The sequence below is a fragment of the Mobula birostris genome, chromosome X (genome assembly GCF_030028105.1).
Source record: "Mobula birostris isolate sMobBir1 chromosome X, sMobBir1.hap1, whole genome shotgun sequence".
NCBI lineage: Eukaryota > Metazoa > Chordata > Chondrichthyes > Myliobatiformes > Myliobatidae > Mobula > Mobula birostris.
In genome coordinates this window covers 66,596,223-66,617,329 of record NC_092402.1, presented here as the reverse complement: position 1 = coordinate 66,617,329, position 21,107 = coordinate 66,596,223, and the positions used below count along the sequence as shown (strand labels likewise).

General features: G+C 38.9%; 1 protein-coding gene across 13 annotated transcripts in view; it reads right to left on the bottom strand.

The window, feature by feature from the left end:
• The window catches only part of kmt2d (lysine (K)-specific methyltransferase 2D), a 247,310-nt gene that overhangs the window by 213,492 nt on the left and 12,711 nt on the right, over positions 1-21,107 (bottom strand). Inside the window, exon 1 of one of the 13 annotated variants that reach the window (XM_072248873.1) lies at positions 953-1,605. The exons of the other annotated variants lie outside the window; for them this stretch is intronic. The gene's annotated coding sequence lies outside the window, so the exon portion shown is untranslated. Of the gene's footprint in view, positions 1-952; positions 1,606-21,107 lie in introns of those variants that run through there. 13 annotated transcript variants of the gene reach the window in all.

Here is a 21,107-nt window from a genome sequence, read left to right as displayed (position 1 = left end):
TATACAGCTAAAGTACAGCCAAAATGATTATCAAACCTACTTGCAAATCAAGGGTATCAAAGCAAAATCCACATACTGAATAACTATAATATACCTAATTACAAAACAAAACTCCCAACTCTTGTATATTTGCATATAAATGTATTAAAATGTATTCAGCTTCAGAAATATACATAGTCTGTTAAATAGAAAGTGAAAGCACACTGGAAAACATCTAATCACATTATATTTTGGAAATGAAATCCAAACACAAGGATAGGATAACGTTTTTTTTTAAGTGAGGCAAGGCAACAAAAAAAATAGATTAGTTGTTTATTGCTGGGATTTAAACAGATTAAACTAAAAACTGCTGTTAAATGTGCAGAACAAAAATATTTTACTCCATATTGTTTTGGGGAAAAAACTCTTAAAGTAACATTTCAAGAGCTTTAATACAAGTTTATAATAATCACCTGTATTAAGTCAAACTCGTGCTCTAAAATTAAATTAACACAATGGGGATGAAAAAACAACACTAGACTGTCCCAACACAGCTTTCCCTGCCACAAAATAAAAATGCCCACTCTATAGGTCACCCACACAATGAACTCCTGCACTTTGAAAGAATTTTTATTTCAGGTGAAACCACCTTCAAATATACAAGTACAAACATTTCAGGACTGTTCATAATTCAAACAGAAAAAACAAAAGGTCACACCGAGTAATTGACCTGACCTTATATGGCTTTATGAAGGCCAATAGGAATTAAACTCAATTTTTCAATCTATTTCTAATGCATTTCCCTTCAGACATAATTCATAATTATGTAAATAACAATATATGAACATTTATTTTTATAAATTTGACCATCCATCGTTAGATTCCTGAAATTTTAAAAGTAATCTGCAGCTCTTTAATTCAACAAATTTGAAACCGCCAAATCAGTAATCGATACCGACGGAAAACAATTTACCTTATTGCTTGCCCTATTCCTATACTCCTACACTCCATAAATCCTAATGGAAATTCCCCACTGCATGGCTGATCCTATTCCTTGTATAGAAAGCTTTATGATCGACATTGGCCTCGGGCAGGAGGCTCCAGCTTGGGCCGCGGCCACTCCTCACTTTCTCCGGGTTCGGCTTCACTATTTCCTGTCACCAAGTAATCAAAAACATTCAAGAAAACTCGAGAGCAAAGGCAAAATTAAAAGAAAAATCCGACTTGACTTAAACCTACAAAGACAAAAAAAAACCGAGAAAATGAAAAGTGAACAGAACCAAAAACATCCAGAGGAGCGACGGAAACGTCATCACTTCCGTTCCGGTTAGAAACAGTAGCTTCCAAACGCTCGTTCCAGCTTGGGTAAATTTTTGAAAAAAAACAGATAACTATTTTAAAATATTACCAAGGAAATAGGGACGTATCTGATAGGTATGTTAAATATACAATTGAGTAGGAAAATCTGCAGACAGAAACAGCAACGGGTCAATGCAATAAAATGCTTAGTTCCGACAGAAAACCCTATCCCATCCGTTTCGAAGTAAAACTGAGAAGGTTCTCAGTTTCCAAAACGGATCTCAAAAATGATTTAAACATATCTGACTAAACTCTATTCTTCGAGCTGTTTCAATAATATTTAAAGTAGCAGATGGCACACAACACTAAAACTGCATTACTAAAAATTGAAATTAACAGCGGAACACATGTCAGTGAACTAAAATCCAGGCAACACAAAGCATCGCGTACTAGCCGAACAAAAGGACGGGTTCGAAACGGTGTCTCAAATTTGAAATTCAACCGTAAATCGCATTTTCAAACACAAAGTATCCATTTCTAAAATCAAATAAAAACATAAGATTTAGTGGCAATGATACCCAAATCATACTTACGATAATATTAGCCAACTCCTAATTTAATATCGAACTATCACTTTACTTTTAATTAAAAGATATTTTCTATCTGCCACGAAAATCGCGGTGTAAATAGTGGTACATTGAAAACAGTATCCTCAACAGCCTCCTCCCCCCCCCACCCCACACACACACGCAACTTCTGTTAAAATTAAACGTTTGCTCAAGGCCATCTCAACAGCATAAATAACTTGTGTTGATGGGAAATTGCTACGAATTCCAACACAGCTCAGTCAATGCATATGCCATGTTGCAACCCCTGCATCCTGGTGTCAATAAACAGTTTCTAATTTAACCCAATTGTTCTTCTGTGCCTACAGTTTTGTTACCTCTAGACGCTACTTTTTCACTGCTCTTCTAGTTTATCTCCCATGTTCCACTTTGCATAAACAGAAGCTCATCCAAACCTCTGCTGAACGTATTCCACGTTCAGACCAAGTATATTCATCTGGAATCACCATGCTTATCAACATACATTGACGCCCAGACCAGTAACATAACTACAAAAACCTCATCCTTTATATTCAAGGTCCTCCATGACGCTCTCCACTTCCATAACCTCTTCCAGTCTGACACCTTCAGAGAGTTCAGATCTCCTGTATATATCCAATGCTGACCTCTTGTGTTTCCCACACCTCCTTTGCCCCACCAATGTTGACTAAGTCTTCACCCTTCTGGACTGCAGACTCAAATCCCCTCCTCTAATCCTCTGTCTCTTCTCTCTCATCCTTTGAAAATCTCCCTTAAAATAGGGCTTTCTGACCTAGCTTTTGGTCATCTGTCCAACTATTTCTTTCTGGTTCAGTTTTGAATTGTGTTCAGCTAAACTCTGAAACAATTTGGCATATTTTCTAAGTTAATGTATATAACTGATAACAGTTTTTTGATATCTTAATTTTATTACACAAATCCAGATGTTTAAAAATAAATTAATCCGAGATGATTTTCCATTTAGGGCTACAAGAACAATAGAGGGCAAAAGCCCCAAGTACTGTGTCTTGCTAGTCAGATTGGACAATGGGGGACGAGGGGTACACAGAGAATGGAAAATGAGAAAATTCTCTAAACTGCTACTTAATTTTGCATTCTATCAAACTTGAATTGTAAAATATCATGAACATAATTAAGTTTTCAAAATGTTACACTTCAAACCATGACTTAATGCGGTATTAAATACTGCTCTCAGCTGCTTCCTTTTCTTCAACATTGTGGGTTTTGTAGGGTAATTCCTCCAACTGCCAGTAAAAAGATACAGTGCTTATAAAAAGTATTCATACCCCCTTGGAAGTTTTCATGTTTTATTGTTTCACAACATTGAATCACAGTGGATTTAATTTGGCTTTCTTAACACTGATAACAGAAAAAGACTCTTTCGTGTGTAGGTGAAAATGGATCTCTACAAAGTGATCTAAATTAATTACAAAATTTTGGAGACCTGTGTGCAGTCAAGGTGTTTCAATTGATTGTAGTAAAATACACCTGTATCTGGAAGGTCCAACTGCTGGCCAGTCAGTATCCTGGCAAAAACAACACCATGGAGACAAAAAAAAACAGAGCAACTCCACAAAATCTTATTGAAAAGCATGTCAGGAGATGGGTACAAGAAAATTTCCAAGTCACTGAATATCTCTTGGAGTACAGTTAAGTCAATTATCAAGGAATGGAAAGAATATGGCACAGCTGTAAATCTGCCTAGAGCAGGCCGTCCTCAAAACCTGAGTGACCGTGCAAGAAGGGGATTAGTGAGGGAGACCACCAAGAGACTTATGACAACTCTGGAGGAGTTACAAGCTTCAGTGGCTGAGATGGGAGAGACTGTGTATACAACAACTGTTGCCCAGGTGCTTCACCAGTCACAGTTTTATGGGAGGGTGGCAAAGAGAAAGCCACTGTTGAGAAAAAAAACTCTCATGAAATCTCAGCTAGGCATGTGAGAGACTCTGAAGCCAACTGGAAGAAAGTTCTATGGTCTGATGAAAACAAAATTGAGCTTTCAGCCATCAGACTAATCACTATATTTGGTGTAAGCCAAACACTGCATATCATCAAAAAACACACCATCCCTACTGTGAAGCATGGTGATGGTTGCATCATGCTGTGGTGATGCTTCACTGCAAGGCTTATGAAGGTAGAGGGTAAAATGAATGTAGCAAAATACAGCAAAATCCTGGAGGAAAACCTGATGCAGTCTGCAAGAAAACTGCGACTTGGGAGAAGATTTGTTTTCCAGCAAGACAATGACCCCCAAGCATAAAGCCAAAGCTGCACAGGATTGGCTTAAAAGCAATAAAGTTAATATCCTGGAGGGGTCAAGTCAGGGTCCAGACCTCAATCCAATTGAGAATATGTGGCTGGACTTGAAAAGGACTGTTCACTCACGATCCCCATGCAATCTGACAGAGAAATGGGGAATAGGGGAAAATTGCAGTGTCCAGATGTGCAAAGCTGATAGAGACCTATCCACACAGACTCAAGGCTGTAATTGCTGCGAAAGGTGTATGTATTAAATACTGAGCAGAAGGGGGTGAATACTTATGCAATCAATCATTTTGTGCTTTATATTTGTAATTAACTTAGATCACTGTGTAGAGATCTGTTTTCACTTTGACATAAAAGAGTCTTTTTCTGTTGATCAGTGTCAAGCAAGCTAATTTAAATCTACTGTGATTCAATGTTGTGAAACAATAAAACATGAAAACTTCTGGGGGGGGGGGGGGTGAATACTTTTTGTATTCACTAGATCAGATCTTCCCAAGCCTAGATCTCGTCTGGCCATAAAAATATACCTGCTCAGAAACTGAAGCAACAGCTGCAAAAGTTATTTTATTTTAACCAAGGCTTATACACTAAATCGAGTAAATTTAGTGCTCCCTTTTAACATCAGATAGATTTCAGAACAATCATCCACATAAACCACAGCTAAAGTTCCAAGTTTACAACTGAATGAAAATTTCATTAACAAAACATACACTTACAAGTTAACAGCCATGAAAAGAATAATGAAAACAGCCAACATAACAAGGGTAGAGGTAAGAAATGAGAATAACAAAGAACTGGCAACTGTTATCAACCCATAAGCTAAAAATTAACAGATTTTTTAGAAAACTAACACAATAATCATGGTGGAATTTCAATATTTCAACCAAGTGGCTACAACACAAATTGAAAGGGTGCAATGAAATAAAGTTTTATCTCAGAGGCACTGGCTGCATTTTAACACAACACTATTAAGCAGAAAACTAAAGCAGCTTTATATGATTTGAATGTACCCATAACTTTGGTAAAGTTCATAAAATATCATGATTAAAATGCTGTGACACCATGGAAGCGTAACAGCTAACACTATGACAGTTCGGACCATTCTGAAGTTCAGAGGTCAATTCCAGTGCTGTTCTGTGAGGAGTCTCTGCATGTCCTCCCCGTCGAATGTGTGGGTTTCCTCTGGGTGTTCCAGTTTCTTCTCACAGTCCAAAGATGTACTGGGTAGGTTAATTGGTCATTGTAAATGGTCCTGTGATGAGGCTGAAGTTAATCGGGGTTGTCTGAGGTGGCATGGCTTGAAGGGCCGGATGGGCCTACTCCATGCTGCATTGCTAAATAAAGTAGATACCAGAGAATGCTTAAAACACATAACTTGGAAATGAATAAAACTTAACCTAAGTCACCAATAATAAGCTAACTTCCTGGAGTTTGGAACTACCAATTATGCCATTGGAACCGTGTACTGACATTGCTGAGACTTTATTTAATATTGTCCCTTGAGTAGGTAGAAGTTAGTTTCGAGCCAAATTTAGGGCAGCACAAACATCAATGAGGAGCCCACAACAGATAATTATACGTGGTTTGTGCACACGGCACAAGGGTTGGATCATCAGCTCAATATTCAAATCCCAACTGTCTGAGTGAGGCTTTGAAAACCACCGATCCCAGTGGTGCCATAATCAGCACATTAGGATAAAAGGGGAAGCAACTATAAGCTTAATTCTTAAAATAAAATATTCCTAAGCCTAACACACAATATATTGGTGAACAATTTGTAGCCCAAAATTATCCTACTATTGCAATAAATGGCACAACAGAGTGAGGGGAAGCACAGGATATGGAGAAGTACAGCACAGTCGACAGCACAATTTCTGTGCTGGCTGTGGCATATCTCGTGTTCAGGTACCTCAAATATTACTATCATATCTGCTCTCGCACCACCACTGGCAGCAGATTCCAGACCATACCACTGTGTAAAACAACTTGAATCTCCTTTAAACTTAACCCCTCTCAATTAAGAGCCTAAAACCACAATATTTGAAATTTTCACCCTGGGGAGTCGGGGAGGAACATAACACAAGGATGAGATACAGGCTGCTAGACGGAAGTGTGTTTTTTAAAATTAGAGAGGATGCTTACAAGCAAATGAAGCAAGAGGGTGCAAATTCAATTGAACAGTCAAATTTAAGAGGCAACCAAATAATGGATGTGAGGTTCTTGCAAGTTATAAACTGAGCCAAGGGTGAAAATGGAATGAATACGTGTGATAATTCACCTTCACTGGGTCTTTGGTTATGGCCCTATAGCCCCATTGTTTTCAGCACATCCCAAGCAGCAATCTTAAAATGGGTAGGCAATTTTTGCACTAGAAGATTGAAGGTGCTCTAGGCTGCAAACCTAGACATAGGTAATACCAGAGATTACTATATTTAAAAGTATGCCCCACTTCATGCAGATTTGGGACGTTACATTTGAGATGTAGCAGTGTACATATTTGACTGTCCCATAATTCATTTTCAAAAAAATTTGAACAAGAAAAAAAAATCATCAAAAGTAAACAGTGGATTCTGGTTATTTGGGCCATTGGTTAATCAGGACAGCTGCTTATTCTTACATAAAAACAAAAACTAATCAAGACAATAGGTGGGATTCCCTTCATTTATTTGGGACACTATACTGTCTAATTAGGGCAGGAGACTGTTGCAAAACTGTTTCCAACTAGCATTAGTCGTGTACACTTGCGCAGCCATTAGACACTACATTGTGCTCAGAGTGAACAGCTTTTAAATAGCGCCAGTTGCATGTGTTTGTTGTCGCTGATCGTTGGTGAGAAATAAGCAGTAAGACAATTTAGAAGTGTTTTGCTCACTGCAATTTCAAGCATCCAGGCTTGGAGATGCCAGAAACAGCCGGGAGTGAAAATGAAACAATTTCACAACTTCAACAAGTTAGGAACTACAAAGAATTTGAAGGTATTAACAATCATGTTGAATGCTACAATGAAATGAACATTTGGAGGATGCAACTGTCAAGGGCATTGTATGAAGGAAGTCCATTAACTGCACTAGGTGTCTATGCGGAATTTGTTGATTTACAGTCAAAAGAGCGTGGCAGCATACACTGAATGAATTCCTCCATCAATAACTATTAGGCACTAGTACAGTTTTATCGTACTGCATTAGTATTCAATATGTTCTAATTTATTCTGTTTTTCATTTAAATAAATAACTTGCTACTCAGTTAAACAGTAATTCGTCTTTTTAATTTTTTTTTACTATTTCCATTAAACGTCAGCTAATTGCTTAATTAAACAGGCAGCCACTTAATTAGGCCAAGATGTGCTGCTCCCAATGTGTCCCAATTAACTGGAATCCACTATATATACAATTAAACTTACCGTGAGCGGTCAGCAACAAAACATCAATATACTACAAACTTGTTTCCACAATCATCGTCAGTCGCTCAATGCCAAAAAATTTAACATTTTAATGAAGTTTGTATCATCAGTAATATGGTACACTTCTCATTTCCATGACGTTTTCGTCTAGTCATGGCAATATGCTTTGTGTCAACTAATGTACACCCATGATTGTGTAGCCAAGTTTCCATCGAACTCAATATATAAGTTTGCTGATGACACCACAATTGTAGGCCGTATCTCGGGTAATGATGAGTTTGAGTACAGAGAGGAAATTAAGAACCTGGTGGCATGGTGCGAAGACAATACCCTATCCCTCAACGTCAGCAAGGCGAAGGAATTGGTTGTTGACTTCAGAAGGAGTAGCGGACTGCACGACCCCACTTACATCTGTGGTGCGCAAGTGGAACAGGTCGAAAGCTTTAAGTTCCTCAGGGTCAATATCACAAATGACCTGACTTGGTCCAACCAAACAGAGTCCACTGCCAAGAAGACCCACCAGCACCTGACTTCCTGAGAAAGCTAAAGAAATCTGGCCTGTCCCCTAAAACCCTCACCAATTTTTATAGATGCACCACAGAAAGCATTCTTCTAGGGTGTATCACAACCTGGTATGGAAGTTGACCTGTCCAAGACCAGAAGAAGCTGCAGAAGATCATGAACACGGCACAGCACATCACACAAACAAATCTTCCGTCCTTGGACTCACTTTACACAGCATGCTGTCAGAGCAGTGCTGCCAGGATAATCAAGGACACGACCCACCCAGCCAACACACTTTTCGTCCCTCTTCCCTCCGGGAGACGGCTCAGGAGCTTGAAGACTTGTACTTCCAGATTTGGGAACAGCTTCTTTCCAACTGTGATAAGACTGCTGAACACATCCTGACCCAGATCTGGGCCGTACCCTCCAAATATCCGGACCTGCCTCTCGATTTTTTTTTTTGCACTACCTTACTTTCCATTTTCTATTTTCTATTTATGACTTATAATTTAAATTTTTACTATTTACTATCGATTTGTACTCCAGGGAGCATGAAGCGCAGAATCAAATATCGCTGTGATGATTGTACGCTCTAGTATCAATTGTTTGGCGACAATAAAGTAATGTCGTTATAAATGCCCATGTCCACATTTATCTTTGGGTGAGTGCGTAAAATAGCAACTGATTGCAATTTAAATTATTTTGAGAATATTTTGCCAGTTTCCCTTCTGTAACTAATGTTTCTAATTTCAAAAGTAAGAATTTAAAGCTCAAGATCTCAATGGCAAAATGTTTGCGTGATTTAAATTTGTATTATAAAATCTAAGCAGATACTGTATGCCTAATTTTCCCACATGGTTCCCTACCTAACATACAATATATCCCTCACTTATCTCACTGCTGTATGTAGTACTTTGGTAAACACAAATTATTTGACTGGTAGCAAAATATTTTAGGGCCTCCTGAGCATGCAAAGTGTGTGCAAGTTCTTCTTGGTGAAAGATACTAAAACCAGGAGAGGGAAAGCAAATGGTCCAGGGTTCGAAAGATCAATTTAAAAGGCTTGAAGCATCAGTGCAAGGAAGTGGGTTATTAGAAATGGCAGTAGAAAGTTAAAGAATAGCAAACATGAAAGAAAAAATGCTTTGGTGACAGGGTAGGAATTTGAAGGGGACGAAAGGCCCCAGGGTAACTTTTTAACCCCACAATCCCTTTTTCAAATACAGAATATAGCTGTTTGTGAATCTTTTCTTCACAACAAAAGAAAATAGAAAGACAAAATTAAAAAAAAGCAAATAAAGCAAACAATATATTAGAAACATACAAGAGTGACTATTTTCTAACCTACAATGCCCAAGTTCATGTATTATCCCTGAAACTATTAAAATCCTTTGGTATTGGCAATATCAGTAATTGAGTCCACAGCCAGCTGTAACTATCTGTAGGTACTAAAACATTTAGAAGACTTGATTGTAAAGTTTGCTTTTTTAGTCCAAGTACATTGCCATATTGTAGATTTTTCAATGCCAACAAAACTTAGTGGCAAGAACATAATTCTCCCAACATTGATCACATTCATGAGCACTAAATCCGGGTTACTCACTGCAAAGCTATATTTTCCGTTTGTAAATTTAGGATACTATGCCACTTTATTGGGACAGGAGACTGTTAGCAAAGTTTCTAATTAACATCATTTCGTATGAACTTGTGTGGCCATTAGACACTCAGCATGCTTAAAGTGCTCAGTTTTTAAATAGGGACAAATAAGCAGTAAGACATTTAGGAACTGTTTTGTTCAAGCATTCAGGTTTAAAGATGCCAAAAAAGCTTGGGAGTGAAAATGAAACAATTTCACTACTTCAACAAGTTAGGAATTACAAAGAATTAAGGTGTCAATAATAATCTTGAATGTTACAATGAAAATGAAAATTTGAAGGATGCAATCATCTAAAACATTGTGTGAAGGCAATCCATTATCTGCATTTACATAAGAACATGGCAGACGAATTCCTCTATCGATAACTATTAGGAACTAATACGCAGTTTTATAGTCCTGTAGAGATATTGGTAGTGTTTTAATTTGTTCTGTATTTTATTCAAATACATAAATTGTTACTCCATTAAATGATAGTTTATCTTTTTTATACCTTTTTAACTATTTCCATTAAACTTTGGCTAATTGGTCCAAAATGTACTAGTCCCAATTAACCAGAATCCACTGTATAGTTCTGTATATTTTTTGAAGTCTTACCTACAATATGGATGACAGACACACTTCATGTAAACTTCACATTTCAGGTTTTACAACTTAATTATAGAATGCACTAAGCAAAGCTGAGAGACAAGGGAATGAAAGAACCAAGGGAAAATCACTCAAAATTTTATTTTAAATATGCAAAACTTTGAATATCTCTTCAGTAATCCTCAAAAGCAGTACTGAGTTTAAAAAAATTGAAAAACAACCTTTACAGTTGTTTTACCTAACAATGACTGACAAAATATTTGAAGGTTTTCCAGCAAGACTTCCCCACTAATGGAAACCCAAACCTAGAGCTCAGGAGACTTGAAACCTGCTATTTTAGAGGTTGAATGAACAGGCTCAACCAAGTAGCAGAAGGTAGTTCCAAAATAATAAACTGTCTGCAAGTAATCTGCCCTCAGAATGCAACTCCATGACCCATTGTTCAGTATTGTCTTTATAAAGCATACTGAATACTGCATACTGATGCAAGTCTGATAATTAACTGGGTTTATAAGGCTCTACTCTGATCACTTTTCTGGGGGGAATAGGAATTTCTATGACCAAAACAAACTGGTCACTTTCAGAATTGATTAATCCAATGCTATAAGCATCCATCTTCTATATTCCTTCCTCAAGACATTCTGTCTTTCATTAAATGTTAGTCAACCACCAATACCAACCTGTAATAGCTCATTTCCCCAAAACACCCAAATTAACATCCTTATCTTCAAGTTTATCTACAGCCTTGCCCTTCCTCCCACAATGCATTTTCTCTCACAGTTGACCCTCAGTAAATACTCTTGGTTATTCTTTAAAACCTCATTTGTTAACTCATAATTCATGTCCAACTGAACATAAAACATAGATCAGTACAGCACAGTATGGGCCCTTTGGCCCATGATGTTGTGCTGACCTATATAAACCTTCTCCACAATCCATCTAACCCTTCCGTTCTACACAGCCCATAACCCTCATTTTTCTTCCATCCATGTACTAAGTGTCTCTTAAAATTCCCCTATTGTATCTGCTTCTACCACCAATCCCAGAAGGGTATTCCAGTCACCCACCGCTGTTTTTAAAAAAAAACACCTACATCTGACATCCCCCCTAAACTTTCCTCTGCAACATTAAAACAGATGTCCTCTGGTATTGGGCATTGTTGCCCTGGGAAAAAGGCACTGCCTCTCCACTCTACCTGTGTCTTTCATAATCTTATATACCTCTATCAAATCACCTCTCATCCTCCTTCACTCCAAGTAGAAAAGCCTGAGCTGACTCAACCTTTCCTCATATAACATGTTCTCTAATCCAGGCAGCATCTTAGTAAATCTCCTCTGTGCCTTCTATAAAGCTTTCTATAGTGAGACAATCAAGTAATCTGCATACAGAGATTATCTCCAGACCCAGTTGACTTTTTTGTGTACTAGTTTTCTCTGACAGTAGCCAAAACCAGATTATTTCCAAATTCTCTCCCACTTTATTTCATCACAACTTTCTCTACTCCCACTTCCCTATCATCTCCACATTAGTAACTCCTTTTCCTACCACTGCTCAAGGTTCATATGCCACATTATGCACTTTTACATGTTAATAAGGCCCACCTCATTTACACACTAATATAGTAAATTCTGTGTTGGCACATGACCAAGTGGTTAAGGCGTCGGTCTAGTGATCTGAAGGTTGCTAGTTCAAGCCTCAGCTGAGGCAGTGTATTGTGTCCTTGAGCAAGGCACTTAACCACACATTGCTCTGCGACGACACCGGTGCCAAGCTGTATCGGTGGCGTGGAGAGGGGAGACTTGCAGCATGGGCAACTGCCGGTCTTCCATACAACCTTGCTCAGGCCTGCACCCTGGAAACCTTCCAAGGCGCAAATCCATGGTCTCACGAGACTAATGGATGCCTAAAAAAATAGTAAATTCAACCTGGCTGAAACCAAGGGTAGTTATTTACCACATCCAATTAGGCTTCTCTAGCCAGCTTCACATTTCATCAGCTCCCTATCACATCAGTGATGGATCTGTAAATGATGGATTTGGCATTTATTCCTTTGGTCTTCTTATGCTCTGAAAAAGTGACATAAGCGACAATGAGTCGTTTCACATGTGTTTCTCAGCCCTCTGCCACTCAATTATATATACCTTGTTGTGTGCAATTTTGAAATCTTTACTCCTATCAGATTTCTCAACTTCCAATTCTTCCCATTTCTTCAGTTTAGTACCACAAACATTGGGATAATACAGAAAATGCTGGAAGTGCTCAGAGTCAATGCTCTGTTTCTTTCCCCAGTGATGGCATTTAACTTGCTGAACACTTCTAGTACTCTCCATTTTTGTTTCAGATTTCTAGCATCTGTAGATTATTTTGTTTCAAATACTGGGACCAAAGGCTAAAGGACACTTGGAACACTATTAGTCTGGTCTTCAATCATCCAAAGTGGCCTTAGCATCTCAAAAACCAATACCTCCCTTTCTCTGTTGCCAAGCTTTACTACTTTAGAATCATTACGGCCAGTAAGCATAGTGTTGCATGCCACTGTGCTTAAACAAATTTTGTTTGATCTTGTTCAAAAATCCATTCCTTGAACCCATTGACCCTCACGGATGGAAGAGTAAAATAATGAGTTCAGATGCCTTAGTCTCTGAGGTGATGCAATTCTTTGTCTTAACCTATTAATTCTCAATCCTGACAACAGGACACATAATTTCAACTTTCTCACCCGCAAACCCATCTTGAAACCTGCCATCAGCTCCTCTATTCCCTATTAACAGTATTCTTTGAACTAATGCTAATCACTGTTGTAAAACTTCCTTTGGGCATTATGAAATACAAGTAGGAGGAAGCCAATCAGCCCATCACTCCTCCTCTACTATTCAATGTGATAACAGTTGACCTACCTCAGTTTCATGTTCCTGTACGAACTCCATATTTGATTCCCTTAATATCTCAACTTCCCAGCCGGGGAAACCTCAACGCTGTATCCACCCTGTTAAGACCCACAAGAAATTTCTAAGTTGTACACCTTATTCTTCTGAACACAGGAGTATAGGCCTATCTACTTAATTAAGCTGAGAAATCAATCTGACAAGCCTTCATTGAAACCAGACCTGTATACAATTTTCCACATGCAATGTAACCAGGGCCCCACACAAATGGACAAGACATCTCAACTCTTATACTCAAATACTCTTGCAATAAAGGCCAGTGTAAATTGGCTTCTTAATCCACTGCTGCACCTCTTAACTTCCAGTGATTCAGGTCCCCCCGAATATTTAAAGATGTTTAATCACTCACCATTAAAAAACATCCTCCACCATCTGCTTTTGCTACCAAAGGGGATGGTGTAACATTTTCCATTATATTCTATCCGCCATGGTCATTGCCATTCAGTTAACCAGTATTCTCCCAAAACCTCTTTGCATCCTCATTACAATCCACAATACCACTTAGCTGTGTACTGTCGTTAGTGCAAACTGTGAACAAAAGAGGCCCAAGCAGATCACTGCAGCACTTAATTACTCATAGCCTCCCAACCTAAAACTGACCCATTTATTCCTACTCAGGTTTTCTATCTGTTAATCAATCCACAATAGCATATTACTCTCAATATCACATGCTCTAATTTTGTTTAATAATCTTATATAGTCCCTTATGGAACTCTTTCTGAAAGTCCAAACGCATGTCAACTAGTTTGCCCTTTTCTGCGAGTTAAAACCTCAAAAACTTCCAGCAGGTTTATTATGATTCCCCTTTCATAAAGCTGCTTGCTCTGCCTAAACCTATTGCTAATTTGTAAACGTCCTATTACTACTTTCTTAATAATACTCAGTTGCCACCTTATTAGGTACATGAGTGGAACCCACTGCAGTCTTCTGTTGCTGTAGCCCATCCACTTCAAGGTTCGACATGTAGTAGTATATTCAGAGATGCTCTTCTACATACCACTGTTATAACACTTGCTTATTTGAGTTACTGTTGCTGTCTTGTCAGCTTGAACCAGTCTGGCCATCCTCCTCTAGTCTCACTCATTAACAAGGAGTTTTCCCCCACAGAACTGCCATTTACTGGATGTTTTCTTTTTTTTTTGCACCATTCTCTGTAAACTCTAGAGACTGCTGTGCATGAAACTCTCAGAAGATCAGCTTTTTCTTCAGATACTCAAACCACCCCAGTCTTGCACCAACAATCATTCCACAATCAAAGTCACTCAGATCATATTTCTTCCACATTCTGATGTTTGGTCTGAACAAGTGAACCTTTTACAACACACACAAAATGCTGGAGGAACTCAGCAAGCCAGACAGCATCCAGGAAAAGAGTTCAGTCGACATTTTGGGCCGAAACCCTTCAGCAAGACTATTTCAGCATTGAATTGCTGACACACGATTGACTAATTAAATATTTGCTTTAACAAGATGTACAGGTGTACCTAGTAAAGTGGCCACTTAGTGCAGATTGCCATACTACTGCTGTCAGGAGGAAATCTGCAGATGCTGGAAATTCAAGCAACACACACAAAAAATGCTGGTGAACGCAGCAGGCCAGGCAGCATCTATAGGAAGAGGTACAGTCGATGTTTCGGGCCAAAACCCTTCATCAGGACTAACTGAAAGAAGAGATGGTAAGAGATTTGAAAGTGGGAGGAGGAGGAAGAGGGGGAGATCCAAAATGATAGGAGAAGACAGGAGGGGGAGGGATGGAGCTAAGAGCTGGAAAGTTGATTGGCAAAAGGGATATGAGGATCATGGGACAGGAAGCCTGGGGAGAGAGAGAAGGGGGGAGGGGAGCCCGGAAGGTGGAGAGCAGGCAAGGAGTTATAGTAAGAGGGACAGGGGGAGAAAGAGAAAAAAAAGGGGAAAAAATATCCCAGTGGCTACACATTTTAATTCCACGTCCCATTCCCATTCTGGTATGTCTATCCACGGCCTCCTCTACTGTAAAGATGAAGCCACACTCAGATTGGAGGAACAACACCTTATATTCCATCTGGGTAGCCTCCAACCTGATGGCATGAACATCGACTTCTCTAACTTCCGCTAAGGCCCCACCTCCCCCTCATACCCCATCCCTTATTTATTTAGTATTTTCCCCCTTTTTTCTCTCTCTCTTTTTTCTCCCTCTGTCCCTCCCACTAAAGCTCCTTGCCTGCTCTCCACCCTCCAGGCTCCCCTCCCCACTTCTCTCTCCCCCCAGGCTTCCCATCCCACAATCCTCTCCCTTCTCCAGTCTGGTATCCCTTTTGCCAATCAACTTTCCAGCTCTTAGATCCACCCCTCCCCTCCTGTCTTCTCCTATCATTTTGGATCTCACCCTCTCCCTTTCAAATCTCTTACTATCTCCTCCCTCAGTTAGTCCTGACAAAGGGTCCCAGCCCAAAACATCGACTGTACCTCTTCCTAGAGATGCTGCCTGGCCTGCTGCGTTCACCAGCATTTTTTGTGTGTTACTGCTGTCAGGCTATCTTTACGAAATACAACCTTATTCTTCTGAAGATTTTACACAATATTGTTGGGGGAAAAGCTTCATGGATTACAGTACACTCTGCCAAAAAGATGCTGATAATTCCCACAAGTCAGAATGATGGGTAACTTGAAGAAAAACCTGCAAGTTGTGGTGATCCCAGGTAGCAGAGGTCCTTCCATTTGAGTGATCTCCCTCTCCCCCATTGCTGTCAGCAGATAGTGCCGGAGCAAGATTTAATTAACATGGACTGTAGATTTGGACTCAAATTCAGGTTTATGATGAGTTCTAGTTCCTCTTTTTTGTTACTACTTTTGGGCAATTTTTGAATTGTGGCAACCTGCAGATAATGAACACTGACACAAACTGTATTGAAATATGCCTTTTGATTTCGTGTTTTATATTGTGTTTTTGCTCACAATTTTTGGGTGCTGTTTGTGCAACTTGTTTTGTGCGTGGGGGGGTGATTTTTTTTTTGAATGGGTCAGTTCCATGGTTGTTCTTTGTTTCATGACTGTCTGTGGGGAAGGCAAATTTTAGGGTTGTATACTGCATCCATACTTTGATAATAAATATACTTTGAATCTTTACTTTTTGAATCTTTTGTGCAAAGTAGATGCAGGGCAAGTACTTGCAGGTACACAGTGCAGCCATAGTTTCACTGCAATAGAGGGGGAATGAACAAACATTTAGGGTGGCAGATGGGGTTTTGTTTTCCACATACTGCTTAACCTGCTGAGTGTTTCCAGCATTTCCTGTTTTTTCTTAATTGCAAATTTCACACACCTGCAGTTTTGCTATTTTCATTAAGCAATAAAGTAGGCCTATTTGGCCTTGATTTTGTACCCAGGCAAGTATTCCATCACATTCCTGATTGCACTTTGTAGATAATAGAAAGACATTAGGGAGTAGTAGGCAAGTCACTTGCTGTAGGATACTCTGACCAACAGGATATTCATGTGACCAGCATAGTTCAGTTTCTGCAATATGATCCATAGGATGTTGATGGTGGGGGATATTGCAATAGTAATGTCACTAAACATTAAGGATAAGAGGTTCAACTCTCTCTTCTAGGAAATTACTATTGTCTGGCATTTCGATGTTGCAAACTTACTTGCTACTTACCAGCCAAGCCTGAATGTTCTCAAATGGAATTGAGCATTATGCAATCATTAGAAAAAATACCACTTCTGACTTTATGATGTAAAGCAATAACCAAAGGTGGCTCAACTAAGAGACTGTCCTGAAGAACTCCCACATCAATACTCTGAGGTTAGGGTGATTGAAATGGAATGTATTCCTTTTGATGCTCATTGCCTTCTTGCAGCCATATTTGGTTAAATATTGTTTTCATTATCAAGGGCAGTTGCTCTCACCTATGAACTTAAGCCTTTTGGTCCATTTTTCACCACAGCTTTAATGTGGTTCAGAGCCAAGTAGCCATGGCTAGACCCAAACCAGGCATCAATGAGTAGATTATTGGTAAGTGATATTTGACAGGACTGCTGATGACACCACTTTGCTTATGATTGAGTGGACTGATTGGGTGACAATTAGTCAGACTGGAGTGTTCTGCTTCTTGTAAATAGGACATAATTCACAGGAATGTTTTTTTTCCATATTATCAGGAAGATTCCAAATGCCAAGCATCATAACAGCTTAGCAAGACATGCAGCCAATTTTGGAACAGAATACCATGGCTTGTATGTTGTCTGGTCCTATTGCCACTGCTGTATGTAGTACTTTCAGACATTTCTTACTTAGTGAATCAAATTGGCTGAGAACTGGCTGGGATAGCATGGGTGTCAGGAGTAAACCAAGATGATGTGGGTTCAAAAGGGAACAGGATAAAAATCTAAAAGAATTAATCAGACCAATGGGAGAGTGGAACTAGCTGAATTGCTTTTACAACAGCTAGGACTAACTCTAAGTGAAGTAGACTTCCTCTGTACTGTAATATTTGTGATTCTGCAATTACTAATAGTATTACAAGATGTGCATTATGCAAGTATCCCAGAATTCCACAGAAATTTTGAAATGCAATGACATATGCAAGAAAATATAGCAATCTGTTCCTGAATCTTGAATCAGTAAAATAAACTCAACAGTTCATTTGAAAGAACAGCACATGAAACTTACTTAATACTGCATTATTGGAGGAATATGGGGTTCACAGGGTTCTGGCTTTGGTGAAATTTGCACAAAATGGAACTTGAATAGATCCACAGAAAAAAAAAATACCCAAAGTAATCTTTAAAGGTGCTGAAAACTGAATATGTCAAGTATTATTATTTATAATAGGTAGGGTGAGGTTAAGAAGCTAATGCACAGATATTAAAAAGTGGATAGATAGGGTTAAATTTTATCTTTAAAGGATTAGAGCCTCTAAGTGTTTTTAAGTTATACTAAAGTTATAAAAACATTTGAAAGACAGCAACTGAATTGCTGTTTTCTGGGACTATACCTCAGGAAAAACTGATTGGCGAGGTTATAATTCAGATTCACCCAAATGATGCCAGGACCAAAAGACTAAAGTTACAAGGACAGATTATACATGCGTGCGCATGTGCGCGTGCGCCCTTAACTCCTGGTGGAGTCATCAGAGTGCCGTCATGACAAGCTTTTTGCACCAATTTTTTTTTGGTATGCTCATCGTACAGTGTGTCTTGGGCATCTGAAACCTGGCAGAGACCATCCCTCTCCAGTTGTTTTTTTTTAAAAATGAGGTCGAGTTGTTAGTTCAACAATCAAACCCAGGCACGGATGGCGAGCTCTCAAGGGAGATTATACATATATAGCCTATATTCCCTCAAGTCTACAGAATGGTCTAACCAGTGTTTACAATGATTAAAAGGGGTGTGAGGGGGAAACAATAACCTTTGGCGGGAAGCTCACAAGGGGGCTATGCCATTTCAGTGGTGACATTAAGCAGCATTTCTTCTGATACAGCTGTGGAAATCTGGTATACTCTGCCCCAAATAGTTAATTGTTGAGGTGGGGAGGGAAGTGGAAGTCAATTGCACATTTCAAAATTGAGATTGACATTTTTATTAGATAAAATTTCAGAACCCAATACAATTGACCCAAGCATCTGAAATTATCAGATCACAACATAACATGCCAATTCACCTCAGGATTGAAGATTGGAAAAGTTGCTATCGCAAATGTCCAAGTCCAAACTACCAAATTATACTTGCATTTACATACAATTCAGTCCTTTGAACCACAATAGTGGCCAAGTGGTTAAGGCGTTCGTCTAGTGATCTGAAGGTCATTAGTTTGAGTCTTGGCTGAGGCAGCATGTTGTGTCCTTGAGCAAGGCACTTAACCACACATTGCTCTGCGATGACACCGGTGCCAATCTGTATGGGTCCTAATGCCCTTCCCTTGGACAACATCGGTGGCGTGGAGAGGGGAGACTTGCAGCATGGGCAACTGACGGTCTTCCATGTAACCTTGGGCAGGCCTGCGCCCTGGAAACCTTCCAAGATGCAAATCCATGGTCTCATGAGACTAACGGATGCCTATATAAAGAAGTGCACTTGGAAAGCTCAAGCCAGGCCACAAGTAAAAGTTAAGTACACTTTCCCACTGATTTTCACATATAACAAATTGAGGATACTAAATGAATTCAATGAGCTATTCAAGTGCAAAAAGATTTTTGTTTGTTTGTTTTATCAACTACACAAAAGCATTTGGTAAAGTGAAGCAAGTTATTTGAAATATCACAGAAAATTCTAGATCTAGATTCGGAAGACCTCTGCCTAATCAGAAATCTGTACTGGGAACAAACTGCCACTGTAAGAATAGATGGAGAAGTGAGTCAGTTTACAAAAATCAAGAGAGGCGTTAGACAAGGGTGTATTTTCTCCCCTGATTTAATGTGTACAGTGAAACAACATTACAAAAAAATAAGAGACATCTTGGGAATCAAAGTTGGTGGTGAAAACATCAATAATTTCAGATATACAGATGACACTGTGTTAATTGCAAGTATAGAGGAAGAACTACAAAACTTAATTGATATAGTTGTTGAAGAAAGTGCAAAAATGGGTCTATCAATTGCAAAAAGACAATGTATAGTAATATCCAAAAAGGAGAATTCTATCTGCAGGCTGAGAATAAACGAGGAAGACATAAAACAAGTACAGAACTTTTGCTACTTAGGAAGCTGGGTGACATCAGATGGCAGGTGCAACATGGACATCAAAAGAAGAATAGGGATGGCAAAAGACACCTTTACAAGAATGAAGAGTATACTGACCGATACTAAACTAGGCATGACAACCCGCCTCAGAGTACTGAAATGTTACCTTTATCCAGTTATGTTACATGGCTCAGAACATTGGACAATATCTAGTAACATGAGGAAACCAATTGAAGCAGCAGAGATGTGGTTTTTGAGGAGGATGCTAAGAACATCATGGATGAAACAAATATCTAACGAGGATATCATGAACAGAGCAAACACAAAAAGAAAAATAAATGTATGAGATCATGAAAAGGCAACATAACTTCATTGGACATGTGATTAGGAAAGAGGAGTTAGAATGCATGGTAATTATGGGAAAGATTGAAGGGAAGAAAGCAAGAAGATGACAAAGACAAATGATGATGGAGACAGTAGATGGAGACCTGGAAATGAATACCAATGAATTGATCCACTTGACCCAAAACAGGAGTGTGTGGGCCATGGCAGTCAAAGCTCAAACTGGGCACAGCACCTGATGATGATGATGAAATGAACTCAGTGCTCCAATTCAAAATTGTATTAATGAGGCCATAATGCTAATAATGGCCTTCTCCAAGTCTCCAGGCTCAATGAATTAAACACAGCATACTAGTATAAAAGAAATAAAAGGATGAGTTGGACTGATTTGCTTATGCAACAAGGGCCAGATTGCTGTGGTTCAAGAGTCATTTCTCTTATAGTACTGCATAAACATTCTTCCACTAATTGTAAAATTAGTCCTCATATTTACCTGTTTGCTTTTTTCCCTTTAAACCGTTATTAAGCCTGATTACCCTCCATGTGAAATGTTTTAACTTTAGCATTGAACAATTATGAAAAATGATTCATCTGTTCAAACATTAAATGGTAATAAAATCTTGCTCAGAGTTACTGGGGTGGAAAAACAGCTACACCATTTCTTTTCCATTTCAATTTCATGCTCCTCCCATTCCTAATTGTGAAATTACTATCAGAGGTAGCCACATTTCTTTATGGGAGATATCATACATATACAAGCACTGTTTAAAAATAAAGGGCGATTCCTCAGAGTAATGGAAGGAGAGTCTCTGGATGCTTTAAGGTAGATAGATCCTTGATAACCAATGGGATAGCTTTTAA